Genomic DNA, 16,064 nt, shown 5'->3' with positions numbered 1-16,064 from the left:
CCGAGTATTCCTAGTTGAAAATCGATTTTATCGAGTACTGGAGAATGGAGTCGCAGACTTCGTGACTCGCCGAGGTTGCGTCTGATCGCGCAGATTGTCGATGGTCAACGAATTGCCGTCACCGAAGGCCAAGCACGCTCGATCGATTAGTGCCTTAGTGGTCATGGCAGCGTCGCGCCTCACACGGAGGCTAGAGGCGGAGCCGCCGTGGAGCCATACTTATGAAGTTATCTATCCCTTTTTTCAATATATTCATATTTCTTACCACTGAACTCTCATTAGTCATGCGTCAATGCCACAATGACTGCAGTAGGCCCTTGAGATTGGTGATTTGCTCAACATCAGATGTCGTTATATTTGTATCGTAGTTCATACAACTTTACATCTTAAATCTTCATATTGAATACTTGCTATGTTTTGTTTCCTTATATATTGAATTGAGTTGCAAATTTTACAATCATTTAGTGGTTGGTATAAATGGATTTTACTGAAAATGCATGTGAAAATATTTGATACGGCATACCCTTAGGTAAAGTTCTGGATCCACCACTGCTACAAAGGAACCAAGACACAAAAAAATATGGTACATAGATAATACAAGAGATGATATGTGTTTGGACAAAAGTTATTTTGAAGAAACCATCTATTAGAAGTATGATTTCTATCTATAATGTCTATATGACCAGACAAGTATAGAAACGAGCAAAATACTATTTTCAATCATATATGCATGACGTTTTGACTTAAATACTCCTTTATTTAGGTTCCAAAATGGAAACAAAAGCAATCACTAAGAGTTTCAAACAATCGGTAATGACTGTGGCATTATTTATTTTACTCCTTTATTTAGGTTCCAAAATGGAAACAAAAGCAATCACTAAGAGTTTCAAACAATCGGTAATGACTGTGGCATTATTTATTTTCACGTTGCAACGTACGGGCATTACCTAGTTATTAAAACAAAACATTAGTTTGTCAAACGGTTCTATTCCTAAATATATATCTTTTTAGTTTTATCTTAACCAATATTTTCTAAATTTAACCAAACTTTTTACTCCTATAGATTGTGTTAGCTCCTCGGGTAGAATCAGCCACCACGTCACCCCGAATAGCCACAGTCGTCCGATCTTCCATCGTGTGGTCCAGATTGCTTGTAGCCGCTTCCGTCCGAATCAGCTTCTTGCACCTCCTCGTCGCTCTCCATCGATTTTGCCAGCTTTTACCGCTTCTCGTCCGAATCCGGTCGACCAAATATATACGCCAGCTTCTGCTTCTGCTTCAGGAAACTTCTCTCCCCCTCCTCTCAATCCTCTTCCCTCCCTCCCTCCCTCTCTCTCGCGTCGCGACTGGGGCCACAGCGCGAGGCGACCTCGGCGGTGCCCTGGCCGTTGGCACGGCGGTGGCAACCCTAATCCTCCTCCGCACCCCTTCCTCCTTACGCCGCAAGGGCGGGGCGATGGCGGCCCTCGCTGATCGCTACAGCCGGTGCAATAGGTGAAAGCCCTTAGTTTTGTTTTGAATATTTGATGAAACCTAAGCACTAACATTTGTCATGAGTGATGATATGAGCTAGGTTGGTGCAATCCAAGTGAGAAGCATGGTGGCACTCAAATGGTGATGTTGATCACATGAAATGATGAGATGGGCACATGTGATGATGATCAAGTGCTCTACTTAAAAAAGAAGAAATAGAAAAACAAAACCCTATGGAGATCAAGGCAAAGGTATAATTAGGGATTTTGTTTTAGTGATCAAGACACTATAAAGAGTGTGATCATATTTAGGATAGAAGACCATACTATTAAGAGGGGTTCTTAACTAGACAATTCGGTCATCTAGTGCCACTAGGTGTTGGACTTCATGCATTGCATTTAGGCCTAGTGCACATCGGAGAGCAAGCGAAAATATTTATGGAAAATATTTTGAGAAATGCTAACTTGGCTCTAACATGTTTTTGAGAAAACACATTGAGAGTTAGCATTGCTTGCAAAGTAGTGTTAGACTGCTTGTGGATCGAATTGAGAATAAAAACACAGCTAACGGAGGTTTTTGCCTCAAGGTGGTCACCGCCATGGGTGCAGCGGTGCACCGCCCTGACTTGTTCGGTGACCGGCTGGCCAAGGCCAAGAGCAGCTGGTTCGGGGTGGTTACCGCCCTAGGTGCAGCGGTGCACCGCCCTAGCCTGTCCGGTGACAGGCTGGACATGGCAGATAGCAGCAGCGCTGGGGTAGTCACCGAACGTGACTGTGTGCACCGCCCCTGGCATGGCGGTGCACCGCCACTAGCTGTCCGGTGCCACCGCCGCTTTTTAACCGAGGCTGGGACTTGCTGGAGTTAGGGCTGAGAGGTCACCGCCCTGGTCACCGCCATGGGGTGGCGGTGCACCACCCTAATTATCCAGAGATGGGTGTTTTGGGGCTCGGCCAGGGTGGCACCGCCACCTCCTATCCGGTGCCACCGTCGTCCCTGTCTGGTGACCAACTAGTCGTTGGTCGACCATTGGAATTCAACCATTGGGGCACCGTCACCCCCTGTCCGGTGCCCTCACAGAAAATAGCTCTAAGGGGTAACGGCTCTATTTGCTTGTGTGGCTAGAAATAGAGGGTGTGGCCGGCCTTGGCCACTCTCTTGGCACCTCTTACACTTATGCACACCCTTTGGAAGCTGAGCAACACACTCCACTCACTTGTTCACTTGATTTCATCATCTTGAGTGAGATTGGAGAGCCTCTAGTGCATTGCATTGAGTTGCATCATCGTGTCGCACTAGTTGGATGATTTGGGCTGGTTGTGAGCTTGTTACTCTTGGTGTTTACCGACACCTAGACGGCCCGATGGTTGGAGGATCGTTGAGTGGAGTTGGTGATTGTCTCCGGCCTTGATCGGTTGCTTATGAGGGGTCTTGTGCCTTCCTCAGCGGAGCACCAAAGGCAACTCTAGTACATTGCTCGTGTCATTGAGCTACCTCACTTGTGGGTAGGTTCTTGCGGCGCCTCTTGTGGTGGGCTAGGTTTGTGATACCTATTAGCCACCAAACCACCAAGTGTTGGTTGATACAACGGGGACTAGCGTGCCGGCAAGCACATGAACCTTGGAAGAAAAATTGGTTGTCTCTTGACCATTGGTATTCTTCCGGTGATTGAATTGGTATCATCTTGTGATTGGTTCACTCCTCTACGTGGTGGTATAATCACCCTACTCACTCATTTACATTTCCGCAAACTTGTTGTAGCAAGCTCTTTAGTGTAGCTAGAATTAAGAGCTTACTTTCTAGCTTAAGTTCATCTAGTGGAGCTCTTTAGTGTAGCAAGTTTGAGAGTTCTTAGTGAGTAGCAACATAGCCTCTTGTGTGTCTAGTGATTATAGCAACTAGAATTATTGGATAGGTGGCTTACAACCCTTATAGAGCTAGAGCAAATTTACATTTTGCTATTTATCTACTAATCAATTTGCTCTAGTAATCTTGTAGATTTTTAAATAGGCTATTCACCCCCCTCTAGCCATATTTAGACCTTTCAAGTGGTATTGGAGTCGTGGTCATGGTTTGATTGAAGGCTTAACAACCTCGATATCAATTTATGGCTCAAGTTGTGTTCAACCACGTGGGGGGCAAACCACCATTCTTTGATGGCACATGCTATGATTATTGGAAGAGAAAGATGAAGATGTATCTTGGTTCAATCAATGACCAAGTGTGGGATGTGACCAAGAGTGACTGTGATTCTTGATCTGAACAACCCCACCAACATCGACAAGGCCAACAAGCAATGCAATACAATGGTTCTCAACACCATCTACAATGCCATTGATTTCAAGGTGTTTGAGCAAATTAAAGATTGTGAGAAAGCTAGTGAAGTGTGGAAGAGATTGGAGGAGACCTATGAGGGCACACCGGCGGTGAAGAGTGCTAAGCTATACATCCTCAAGGACAAGTTAGCAAGCTTCAAGATGAAGAATGATGAGAGCATTCCAGAGATGTTCCATAGATTGCAAGTAATTGTCAATTATTTAAAGGTTTTGGAAGAAAAGATCAATGATGATGATATCTCTCATCGGTTCTTGATGTGCTTACCTCCTAGATTTGAGACATTGATATTAATCATCATTAGAGGAGGATTGAAGCAACTCACCCCTAACCAAGTACTAGGTGATGTCATGACACAAGAGATATAACGTGTGGAATGGGAGGGGGTTAACACGGATGACAAGAAGAAAGATAAAGACAAGAAGAAGAAAAGTGTAGCATTCAAGGCTAGCTCATCATCCAAGAACAAGGGCAAGTCCAAGAAAGAAGAATCAAGTGATGATAAAGATGATAGTGACATTGATGATGAAGCCATGGCTATCTTTCAGCCTGTTCGGTTGGCTGGTTTGTATCATTGCTGGTTCGTGAAGAAGTACTGCTGGCTGGTTTGTGTGAGAGAAAAATACTATTTCGGCTGGAAATTTACGATCATTTACGACAAGCCACAGCCAAACGAACAGGCTGTTTGTGCGCAAGTTTGGAAGATTCATGAAGAAGAAGGGCTATGGTGCAAGAAAGAGAAGAGATCACACCAAGAGCAAAGAATATGTGAGAAGATGCTACAATTACAAGATCCTGGAACACATTATAGAGGATTGTCCCTACAATAGTGACAATAATGAGGATGAGAAGAAGAAGCACAAGAAGGACAAGAAGAAAAAGAAGGAGAAGAAGATGACCTTCTAAAAGAAGAAGGGTGGAGGCTATGTGGTGACATGGGATAGTGATGGCTCTTTGGATAGTGATGACTCTAGTGATGATGGGAAGAAATCTATCAAGAAAGAACTAGCAAGCATTGCCATCAACAACAAGCCTTCCATCTTCTACACTCTATCGACATGCCTCATAGCAAAGCCTACCAAGGTAAAATATGATATGAGTAATGATGATTGCGAAAGTGATGATTGTAGGAGTGATGATGATGAGGAGTACACCAAGGAGGAGCTCATGGACATGTGTAAGCAAGTGCACACTTGCTTTGAGATAAAGAGAAAGGAGTATAAAGAATTGCGCAAGAAGATCAAATCTCTTGAGCAATCCTTTGATGAGCTCAATGCCTCTCATGAGAGTCTAAGGGAAGACCATAAGATGCTTGGCAAAGCTCACCATAAGATGATTGGCAAAGCTCACTCTAAGCTTGAAAAGGCTCACTCCTCTCTCCTCAAGCAAGTCAAGGAGGAAGAAGCCAAGAAGGAGCAAGTAATTGTGTCATGTGATGTGGAACTAACTTATGATATTCTTGATAAATCTTTTTATAAACCCATTGTTGTTGCTCCCACTAACCCTTCTTGTAGCACTACCACTTCTACTTCACCTTTGAGTGATGGTTTCAGTTGTGATGCCTCACTAATGGTGGAAAATGAGACCCTCAATAAGAAGGTGAATGAGCTCACTCGTGCCTTAGGCAATGCATATGGTGGAGATGCCCGCTTGCTAAAGTGCTTGGGTAGCCAAAGGTTTTCTCTCAACAAAGAGGGATTAGGCTATACCCCCAAGAAAGGCAAAGCGGCCTCTGTCACTCCCAAAGCTAGCTTTGTGAAGGGTAATGGTCGGTTTTACAATAGATGCAAGCAAGTTAGGCATATAGAGCAATATTGCAAGACTAACAAGAACAAGCAACCTAATGCATCCTCAATTAGATTTGATTCTTGTTATATGCTTGTTAAGGGTGACAATGGTGTGAAGGCTAAATTCATTAATACACCAATTATGGGTCCAAAGAAGAAGGCCATTTGGATACCAAAGACCTTGGTAACTAACCTTCAAGGACCCAAGCAAGTTTGGGTACCTAAAAAGAATTTATCTTCTTTTATAGGTCAATTACAAAGCCAGAGAAAGACATTAGGTGCTTGATAGTGGGTGCACACAACACATGACCGGCGATTCAAGAATGTTCAATTCAATTAATGAAAATGATAGCAATGGAATTGATAGTATCACATTTGGTGATAATGACAAAGGCAATGTCAAATGGCTTTGTAAGATTGTAATATCCAATGACTTGAGCATTTCTAATGTGCTACTAGTGGAGAGCTTGAACTTTAACCTATTGTTGGTAGCTCAATTGTGTGATCTTGGTTTCAAGTGCATATTTAGAGTTGATGATGTAGAGATCATAATTATAGATGGCTCTAACTTGATATTCAAAGGTTTTAGATATGAGAATCTGTACTTGGTTGATTTCAATGCTAGAGAAGCTCAATTATCAACATGTTTGCTCACCAAGTCTAGCATGGGTTGGTTATAGCATAGAAGGCTTGGTCATGTTAGAATGAAATAATTAAATAAGTTGATTAAGCATGATCTAGTTAAAGGCTTGAAAGATGTCACATTAGAGAAGGATAAGTTTTGTAGTGCATGTCAAGTTGGAAAGCAAGTTGGCAACACGCATCCTAAAAAGAGCATGATGAGTACATCTAAGGCATTTGAGTTGTTGCACATGGACTTGTTTGGACCAACCACATACACTAGCATTGGTGGAAATAAATATGGATTTGTGATTATGGATGATTTCACTAGATATACATGAGTGTTCTTTCTTGTTGACAAGAGTGATGTATTTGCAACCTTCAAGACTTTCATCAAGAGAATACACAATGAGTTTGAAACAACCATCGAGAAAGTAAGAAGTGATAATGGAAATGAATTTAACAATACAAAAGTTGATGATTTGTGTGATGAGTTTGGGATTAGACATCAATTCTCAATCAAGTACACTCCACAATCAAATGGCCTAGTTGGGTGGAAAAATAGAACTTTGATTGCATTGGCAAGATCAATGTTGAGTGAATACAATGTGAGTCATTTATTTTGAGCCGAAGCAATCAACATGGCTTGCTACTATAGCAACTGACTCCATTGTCACCCCATAATGGAGAAGACACCATATGATCTCTTGAATAGAAGAAAGCCCAACATTGCATACTTTCGGGTTTTTGGTCGTAAATGCTATATATTAAAGAAAGGCACAAGATTGAGCAAGTTTGAGAAGAAATATGATGAAGGTTTCTTGCTTGGTTACTCAATTACTAGCAAGGCTTATAAAGTTTGGAATTTGGCTAGTGGTACTCTTGAGGAGGTTCATGATGTGGAATTTGATGAAACCAATGGTTCCCAAGAGGAAGATGAGAATCTAGATGATGTGAGAGACACTCAATTGGTCAATGCAATGAAGAATATGGATATTGGTGACATAAGGCCTAGAGAGGTGATTGATATTAAAGATGACAAGAATCAAGTGCTCTCTAACTCAAATGTTCAAGCTAGTGGTTCTCATGATCAAGGTCAAGCAAGTGCAAGTGATGATAAGGTGCAAGATCAACAACAAGTGGCTAGTTCATCATCTCAACCAAGTGATCAATCAAATACAACCAATCAAGTGCAAGTGCTCCAACTAACCAATGTTGCAAGAGATCATCCTTTGGACTCTATAATTGGTGATATCTTAAGAGGTGTGCAAACAAGATCAAGATTGACATCATTTTGTGAATATTTCGTATTTATGTCATCCATTGAACCAAAGAAGATAGATGAATCTTTGAAGAATATTGATTGGGTAAATACTATGCATCAAGAGCTAAACAGCTACACAAGGAATCAAGTGTGGGAGTTAGTTGAGAGGCCTAAGGATCATAATGTGATTGGAACTAAGTGTGTCTTTCGAAACAAGCAAGATCAAGATGGGATAGTTATAAGAAACAAAGTAAGATTAGTGGCTCAAGGTTACACTCAAGGTGAAGGTTTTGACTTTGAAGAAACATATGCACCGGTTGCGAGATTGAAAGCAATTAGGATCTTGTTAGCCTATGCTTGTGCCCACAACATAAAGTTATACCAAATGGATGTGAAGATTGCATTTCTAAATAGATACATCAATGAGCTTGTGTATATTGAGCAACCTCCCGGTTTTGAAGATGAAAAGAAACCCAGCTATGTTTGCAAGTTGAGAAAAAGCTTTATATGGCTTGAAACAAGCACCAAGAACATGGTATGAGAGATTGAGGAATTTTCTACTCTCTAATGGATTTAAGATAGAAAATATTAACACCACTCTCTTCACCAAGAAGCTAGGCAATGACTTATTTATGTTGCAAATCTATGTTGATGATATTATATTTGGATCAACCAATCAAGATTTTTGTGAGAAGTTTAGAAAGATGATGGCAAGTGAGTTTGAGATGTCTATGACTGGAGTGCTTAGTTACTTCCTTAGTCTTCAAATCAAGCAAATGAAGAATGGCACATTTGAGTCAAGACAAGTATATCAAAGACATGCTCAAGAAGTTTGGAATGGATGATGCTAAAGCTATTAGTACATCTATGGGGACAAATGGAAGCTTGGATAGTGATGCAAGTGGCAACATGATGGATCAAAAAATGTATCAGTCTATAATTGGAAGCCTACTCTATGTGACCGCATTAAGGCCGGATGTGTGCTAGATTTTAAGCCTCACCAAGAGAGAGTCACTTGAAGGCAACAAAGAGAATATTGAGGTAATTGAAGCATACACAAAATATTGGATTATGGTATCCTAAAGGAGCTAGATTTGAGTTGATTGGATATTCGGACTCCGATTATGCGGGATGCAAAGTTGAGAGAAAGAGCACATCGAGCACATGTCAACTATTAGGAAGATCACTTGTGTCTTGGTCATCAAAGAAGCAAAATAGTATAGCGCTTTCAACCGCTGAAGCGAAGTACATTTCGGCCGGTAGTTATTATGCTTAATTACTTTGGATGAAGGCTACTTTGAGTGATTTTGGAATCAAGTTCAAACAAGTGCCATTGCTATTGGACAATGAGAGTGCCGTGAAGCTCACCAACAATCTGGTTCAACATTCAAGAACAAAGCACATAGATGTCCGCCATCATTTCATAAGAGATCACCAACAAAAAGGAAACATTTTCATTGAGAGTGTAGGCACTGATGATCAACTTGCCGATATCTTCACCAAGACACTTGATGAGAAGAGATTTTGCAAGCTAAGAAAATAAATTGAATAAACTTGACTTCTCAAATATGTGTTAATGCACCCCCATTATATCACATGCCTCTCCTTTGAGCAAAAGCAAGGTAAAGTTAATTGACAAGTCATTCATCCATTGCTAAGGACTTGTTTAGTGCATCTAGTCATTTCTCACATGTCTTAGGCTCATTCATGAAAACGAATTTGATGTTTGTATGGTACCACTATTGCTTGTATGCTTGAAATGATCTAGTGGTAGCATATGACATGTTTGTGGGCTTGTGAACCTAGTGTTTAATCTAGAAAATGAGCAATAAGTGTTTAACTCAACATGGTGCATGATAACCCTTATTTGAAGGTGTAAAGAAGCTTATCCTTGGATCAAACTGAGTTAAATATCTTTTTTAAGTGATCTAGATTGAACCAAATTGGAAAAATAATCCTCACTTTACATGGTTTCACCCCAACCTATCTAAAATTTAAGCTCATCTTCTTGTGCTAATTATTGACAAAGGGAGAGAGAAATTTAGAAAGATAGTAAAGATAAGAGGAGCAAACAAATGAAATGACAAATGAATTAACATTGTAAGGGGGTCAATTAAAATTTGAAGCACACAAGTAGGGGAAGGAAGCTCATAAACTTGTATATTGTATTTGTATGTGCATTTACATATGTTTGCCTGCATGGCACAAGTTTTAAATTCTATATCCATTCTTGTGTGGTGTATGCTAGATCATAGAAAATGATTGATAAAATGAAAACTAGAATGCATAGAAAGAGTAACTAGACTTGTTGTAGGGTCTAGATGGCGGACTAAAGGGGGGTGAATAGTCCTTTCTAAAATTAATCGCACTGGCTAACCGAAACAAATGTGGAATTAAAACTATCGGTCTAGCCAAGACTACACTCCTCTATCTAAGTTCACTAGCATCTTATAAGGATCCTAATTAGACAACAAAGGTGCTGGGCTAGCTAGAGCTCATCTAATCAATCCTAGAGCAAGGTCACACAAACCTATGCTCTAGTACTCAAGTAACCAGGGGAGCTCCTACACAACTAGTGACGCAAAAGCACAAAGTTTCTAAGCTCACTAGCAATGCTCAATAACAAGGCTACACAAGTCAAATTAGAGAGCGCAAATTACTTAGCTGTACAAACTAAGCAATGCAACTAACAAGGCTACTCAAGCCAAATTAGTTGCACAAGGGAGCTACTTCTATGCTACATAAGTAAGAAGGTAACTAGCAAGCTACATAAACTAACTAATTACAAGAGCAACTACACAAGCACAATGTATATGAAACTAATTACAAGCTTGTGTAAAGGGATTGCAAACCAATAGGAAGACAAGGATGACATGATGATTTTATCCTGAGGTTCACGTGCTTGCCAACATGCTAGTCCCTATTGTGTCGACCGCTCACTTAGTGGTTCGGCGAATAATTGGCATCACCTGCTAAGCCCGCACGTCGGGCACCGCAAGAACCTACCTAGAAAGTGAGGGTAGCTCAATGACACGCTCAACTAGAGTTGCTCTTCACAATCCCCGTGGGGTGAGCACAATCCTCCTCACAAATCCTTCTTCCGAGCACCACACAATCTTCTCGCATGCTTCAACGGAGTCACAAGCCATCAAGCTGTCTAGGAGATGGCAACCTCCAAGAGTAACAAGCACCACCGGCTTGTATCACAATCACCTAGTGCCACTCGATGCAATCTCACGATGCAATCATACTAGAATCGTTCACTCACTTGATCGGATGATCACTATCAAGTACAAATGAGTTAGAGGGCTCTCAAGCACTCCCCAAGCATGGACACTTAGTCCCAACAGTGCTCAACTAGCCAAATGCTTGAGCTCCACCTCTATTTATAACCCCCAAGCCAAATATAGCTGTTGGAGCAAAGATCCCTTTTCCGTGAGGGCACCGGACACGGCGGTGCCCCCTCAATGGTCACATAATGGCTAGGATGACTGGTCATAGGCATCAAACAGGGGCGACGGTGGCATCATCCTAGGGGTGATGATGACCACCTAGGCCAACCCTCGAAACACCCCGTCTCTGGATAAAAGGGGCGGTGCACCGAACATGGCACGATAATGCCCATGACGGTGCCCCCTTTCCTTTTCCTACTCTCAGGAAAAACACGACGGTGGCATCGGATAGCACCTGGTGGTGCATCGCCCTCACCATGGCGGTGTGCACCGCCACTTCCGGTCTGGTGACCACCTTGGCTTCTGCTGTGCTCAGCCAAATCTAGGTGGGCACCTCCCTAGGGGTGACAGTGCCACCAGACAAGGCACGATGGTGCCAGCCCCCAACACGCTGCTCTCAGCCTCGGCCAACTAGTCACCGCCATTGGGGTGGCGGTGCACTGGACAGATAGGGGCGGTGCCCCCAGGGTAGCAGCACGAGCCCAATTTCACCTCCTCTTCTTTACCAACTTCTTCACCTTTACAAATATGCTAACACCACTAAGTGATCACCACCTTGTGCACGTATGTTAGCTTTTCACAAACATTTTCCCAAAGGATTAGCACTCTTTTCTCAACGCCACTCGATCCTAATACGTATGCAAAGTTAGATCGCTCAAGTGGCACTAGATGACCGATATGCAAACAAGTTTGCCCCTCTTAATAGTATGACCATCAATCCTAAACCCAATCATCCACTTCTCTACAACCCAGTCATCCACTTTTCTACACACATATGACCGGTGAAATGAAATATCCTATAGGTTATATATTTGCATTGCGCATTCCATTCCATCTTCTCTAATGTTGATGCAACACATGCACCAACGAATCACAAATGATATGATCCACTTCATATCATCACGTGACTATATTGGTTCATTAATCTTGACTTCACCTGCTTTTTACCATTGCATTCGTCCATCGGTGCCAAGTTTTGCTCAAGCTTCATCACCACGCGGTCTATCGCTCCAAAGCCTCCAACTTGTCCTTCACGCTTGCAACAGGTCCATCAAGCCAAGTCTTGTCTTGATCTTGTCTACCTTAGTCACATGACTCCATGTCATGACTCATATGCAATGAGCTCCTTCATCTCATGTGTGAGCCTTGCAACATATCTAAGCCATTTTACTCCCATGGCATAGGATGCTCACACATGATGTACTTGTGGACTAATTACCTGTGTATCTCACTCAAACACATATTAGTCCACTTAAGGTTGTCACTCAATTACCAAAAGCAAACAAGGATATTTCACTTGTGCTTATAATGTAAAAACTAGACCCTTTCATATAATGTTAATCTCATAGGGTTTTCTAGTTTTTGTGAATGTCTAGTTACTAATGGTGCTAAGGATGGTGTATATTGGCAACTTCGGTTGGTATCATGCTTTAAAGGTCCATTCTTTACACCTTAGCATTATTTGGTAGTTATTACTCTCCCAAACCTCTAATCCATGCATATGTGCAAGCTTTCAAATCCAAACTCTTAGCACATATGTAGGAGGAGTTAATGCTACCAATTTTGGGTTTATAAAACTTGTCCATAATCTTTACACATGGTAATATGCTTGGGCAAGCAACATGAATCTAAATAGATTTTATTAAATATCTTTATAAATAGGTTGTCAACAATTACTAAAAAGGGGGAGATTGAAAGCCCTAGTTTGATTTTGGATAATTGATGAAACCTAAGCACTAACCTTTGTCATGAGTGATGATATGAGCTAGGTTGGTGCAATCTAAGTGAGGAGCATGGTGACACTCAAATGATGATGTTGATGACATGAAATTATGAGATGGCCACATGTGATGATGATCAAGTGCTCAACTTGAAAAAAGAAGAAAGAGAAAAACAAGACCCTATGGAGATCTAGGCAAATGTATAATTAGGAATTTTGTTTTAGTGATCAAGACACTATAGAGAGTGTGATCACATTTAGGATAGAAGGCCGAACTATTAAGATGGGTTCTTAACTAGATAATTCGGTTATCTAGTGCCAATATGTGTTGGACTTCATGCATTGTATTTAGGTCTAGTGCACATCGGAGAGCAAGCAAAAATATTTATGAAAAATATTTTGAGAAATGTTAACTTGGCTCTAACATGTTTTTAAGAAAACACTTTGAGAGTTAGCATCGCTTGCAAAGTAGTGTTAGACTGCTTGTGGATCGAATCAAGAATAAAAACGCAGCTAACGGAGGTTTTTGCCTCGGGGTGGTCCCCGCTATGGGTGCGGCGGTGCACCGCCCTGGCTTGTCCGGTGACCGGCTGGCCGAGGCCGAGAGCAGCTGGTTCGCGGTGGTCACCACCCTGGGTGCGGCGATGCACTGCCAAGGCCTGTCCGGTGACATGCTAGACATGGCAGAGAGCATCAGCGCTGGGGTGGTCATCGGACGTGACTGTGTGCACCGCCCCTAGTACGACGGTGCATCGTCACTGGCTGTCCGGTGTCACCGCCACTTTTTAACCGAGGTTGGGACTTGCTGGAGTTAGGGCCAAGAGGGCACCGCCCTGATCAGTGCCATGGGATGGTGGTGCACTGCCCTAATTATCCAGAGATGGGTTTTTTAGGGCTCGGCCAGGGTGGCACCGCCATCCCCTATCTGGTGCCACCGTCGCCTCTGTCTGGTGACCAACTAGTCGTTGGTCGACCGTTGGGGCACCGTCACCTCGTGTTCGGTGACCGCACCGTCCTGTCCGATGCCCTCACAGAAAGCAGCTCTAAGGGATAACGGCTCTATTTGCTTGTGTGGCCAGAAATAGAGGGTGTGGCTGGTCTTAGTCACTCTCTTGGCACCTCTTACACTTGTGTACACTCTTTGGAAGCTGAACAACACACTCCACTCACTTGTTCGCTTGATTTTATCATTTTGAGTGAGATTGGAGGGCCTCTAGTGCGTTGCATTGAGTTGCATCATCGTGTGGCACTAGTTGGTTGATTTGAGCTGGTTGTGAGCTGTTACTCTTGGTGTTTACCGACACCTAGATGGCCCGGTGGTTGGAGGATCGTTGAGTGGAGTTGTGAGCGTCAAAGACAACTTTAGTACATCACTCGTGTCATTGAGCTACCTCACTTGTGGGTAGGTTCTTACGACGCCTCTTGTGGTGGGCTAGGTGTGTGATATATATTAACCACCAAACCATCGAGTGTTGATCAACACAACGGGGACTAGCGTGCCGACAAGCACGTGAACCTCAAAAGAAAAATTGGTTGTCTCTTGTCTATTGGTATTCTCTCGATGATTGAATTGGTATTCATTATGTGATTGGTTCAGTCCTTTACGTGACGGTATAATCACCCTACTCACTTATTTACATTTTCATAAACTAGTTGTAGCAAGCTCTTGAGTGTAGCTAGAATTAAAAATATACTTTCTAACTTAAATTCATCTAGTGGAGCTCTTTAATATAGCAAGTTTAAAAGCTCTTACTGAGTAGCAACATAACTTTCTGTGTGCTAATAATTATAGCAACTAGAATTATCGGATAGGTGCAGCCCTTCGAGAGCCGGAGTAAATTTGTATTTCGTTATTTCTCGTACTAATCGAATTGCATACTGTAGATTTCTAGCCATGTTACGAGCTTTCAGCAGGTCGCCGCCCCCGGCCGCGAGGAGCCCCAATGGCCGCCGTCCCCGGCCACGACACGGCTGAGCGGCCCTGCCGGTGCTCACCGGCGCGGCTCCCCCCCATATGCGACATCATCTTGCCGGGTGACGCGTCTTCTTCTGTGCTCCATGAAACCCTAGGTGCCTGTCTCTTCCTTTCTCCCTCTCCCTGCCGACTCCCCTATCCCAGCGCGTGTGCAAGTTCGTCGCGGTACCAGGTCTTTCAGCTATGGCTGAGTCCCATGTCAGGTGGTCCTCTTGGTTCTCAATCTCACCTGCACATTTTTATTTCAGCATAATTCTGTTCTGATTAATTCTGGGATAAACAAACGCAAATGGTAGGCTGGAGCAGCGCAAATGATGTCTTGGTTGTCCAACTCTGCAAACGAAGAATCTGGGAGGTTTCACTATTTTGAGACCTATTGATTGAAGCATGAAGGTGTATGCCAGGTTCAGGTGCTCAGACACTTTTCTATATTATTATGTCTTTGGTTCCCCTTCCTGTCACTTACTTAATTTCCTGGGAGTATTTTGAGCCAATTTTATTTTGCATCCGATAGATGCGTACATGTTATCCTGCAACATTGACCTACATGTCTGGAGAACAATGATCCAAATGTACCACTGCATCTGGTATATCTTTTGATGATTTCCTTTCGAGGTCCATGTTAGATAATTGACCTCGATGATTGCACATTTGTTTCAGACAAAGGAGTCCAGGTCGGTTATTACTATGCAGCTCAAGGTTCTGAGACATGAACCATCCCTGTGCAGCAGTAGTGGTTAAAGTGGAGGATTTAGAGGTTGAGGTAAGCAAGGCATGCCTCAGCTTTTTATTATTCATGTCTCATATAGTCGTATTATTTCAACTCATGGCAAGCCCAACGATGGAAGGAATTAGTAATACAAGAGGAAAAAAAATAGCACTGTTTACCCTGTCTAACCTTCTTATAATTGAAGGTCATTCATTTCCCTAGGTGCACCTGTATTGTTGGAAGGCCACTATGTCATTTGAAGGATTGGAAACTAAACAGCAAGCAGAAGATGTTATTCTTTCATTGGTTGCTGTATCAGGCAACCTCCAGCTGCTTCAAAAGGTCCCCCTTCTATTTCACCCTATGTGGATACATTGCATTTTCCCAAATGTTTGTTATAGTAGTATATTTAGTTGATACTGTAGATTGGTCCTTACTTTCTTGGAGATACTGCAACCTCCAGCTACATACCATTATCTGCAATTGCCTTGGGCACAAAAGCTTTATCTAATTATTTGATTTGCTCCTTTTATATTTGTTAAATTTGTAAAAACAATACCTGTTGCAGGTGCACGTTGTAACAATATTGGAGATCCGTGTAGTGGGTGCATGGTTACAGGCCATGAAAAATGGTTGAACAACCACTCTTGGTAACAATGAACTCTGCTTTGCAATCTAAATGTTTTTTAATACCTCTGAGTTTTATTGTGTACTCTACTTCACACAATCTGT

The sequence above is a fragment of the Miscanthus floridulus genome, chromosome 12 (assembly GCF_019320115.1).
Source record: "Miscanthus floridulus cultivar M001 chromosome 12, ASM1932011v1, whole genome shotgun sequence".
NCBI classification, from domain to species: Eukaryota; Viridiplantae; Streptophyta; class Magnoliopsida; order Poales; family Poaceae; genus Miscanthus; species Miscanthus floridulus.
Note: the sequence above shows the minus strand (reverse complement) of the source record.